The sequence below is a fragment of the Arachis ipaensis genome, chromosome B10, assembly GCF_000816755.2.
Source record: "Arachis ipaensis cultivar K30076 chromosome B10, Araip1.1, whole genome shotgun sequence".
Classification (NCBI taxonomy): domain Eukaryota; kingdom Viridiplantae; phylum Streptophyta; class Magnoliopsida; order Fabales; family Fabaceae; genus Arachis; species Arachis ipaensis.
The window spans coordinates 122,871,872-122,873,826 of record NC_029794.2 but is presented as its reverse complement, the minus strand read 5'-3'; positions in this window follow the sequence as shown (position 1 = coordinate 122,873,826).

Sequence of the window (1,955 nt, the reverse complement as noted above, 5' to 3'; positions counted from 1 at the left end):
GTTATTAAATAGCCCATTAATATTGGCCATAAAAAAAGCATGAAAAAAATCCAGCCTGTCAAATATTTTTTGTACATGTTTTCATTTTGTCATGAAAAAAAATCATGACTAAATAACCCAACAATGTTTAGTCCAGAAAAATGTGGTAAAAAATCCTAACTTGTCAATATTAGTCATGAAAAAAAATTGTGGTAAAATTATACTTTTTTGTTATATTATTGTCATTTAGCCATGGTTTAGAGTGTGGGCAATGATGTAAAAATTGTGGCTATTCAAATGTCTCCACATGTCATAAAAGTGTGGTTAACAGGCCAAAAATTATGGCTAAATTAAAATGCGTCGCTCTTATTAGTCACGGATATCTATTCGTAGTAAATGTGTTATCACCACACTTTTTCTTGTCTTTAGCTACAGTTTTTTCCATGGCTAAAGCCTGTGTTTCTGATAGTAAACCCTACAAGATATAATATTTTACATGTTAAAAAGATTATTTTTTAAAAGCTATATTTCATACTAAAATTCGAAAACAAAATATAAAACACTTAGTTTATTATGCAAAAATGTTATAATCTTTGGTTTTGTATTTTGACGTAACATGACACATGAAGCAATCATTTTATGACACGTTTTATTAACTGGCTATGTTATCATGTCATGCTATACTTAACGTAATATATTATTATTTAACTGATGAAAGAATTTATTTAATTTATAATTATATCTTTTAAAATTTAATATGACTAAGAAAAACAATTTTCTGACCAATTTAAAAAATAAATTATTTTTCATGACCAACTTAAAAAATGAATTATTTTTTAAAAACGAATTTAATTTATTTACCAGAGTGGAATTGTTTTATAATAAATAGCTAGTGAATTATTGTTAGTAAAATGCTTAGCATGAAAAAGAATTACCTTCGATGAGAGTTTCGTAGAGTAATTAATCAACATATATTTGTGGTGATTAAAGATTTCTATATTATCAAATAAATAAGCAAATTCATTGTTATTTTGACTTTCCTCCAAATTCAAGGGGGACTTATTAATCCGGTATTTAGAGTTTGCTACTATTACTAAGGGAAATATGCATGATGAATGGGGGAAGGTAATTGTGCAACTTAAACAAGATAAAAAACTAATGAAGATATTAATCAAGAAATATTAGTATCGTTACTATTTAATAAAAAAATCTTCTTGATCTCACATGCCCTTAAAAAGAATTTTACTCAGATTAATTTATTCTTAATAATGCGGGTACAAATTGTTGTTACTTACTTTGACTTTCTATAAACCTTTTATACTAGGTTAACTTCTTGTGCGATATTTTTTTTAAAAAAGTTTTGTACTGTATTTTTTTTAGATTTAATTATTCGGTTAGTTTTTATAATTTCACAAAATTTTTAATTAGGTCTCTATACTTTTTTTTAATTGAATTCTTACATCACAATTTTTTTTAATTAGATCCCTACATTTTTTTTCTTTTATTTGGATTTCTGTACTAATTTTTTTTAGTTGGATTTTTATAAAATTAAACCAATTACTGCTAAGAGGGACCTAATTGAAAAAAACAATTTGGTTTAGAGACCCAATTAAAAGAAAAAAAGTATAGAGACCTAATTAAAAATTTTGTAAAATTATAAGGACTAACAGAATAATTAAACCTTTTTTTATTCATATATTAATATTGTTTATTAAAAATTGATTGATCTAATTTAATCAACTATGTGCATGCATCACACTTAAATAATTCATAGCTGAAACTTGCATTGCATTTTATTTGAGTTGAAGATAGTGTGTGTTCATTTTTCATCCCATTTCCTTACTACTTTATTAAGAAATAAAGAATTATAATTGTATCCATTCCTAACGCAAACTATTTTCATCTTTAGGGTGGACTTAAATTCGAGACAACTAAAAATAAAAACGAGTTTCTTTAAGAAATGTCCAATTTGATGT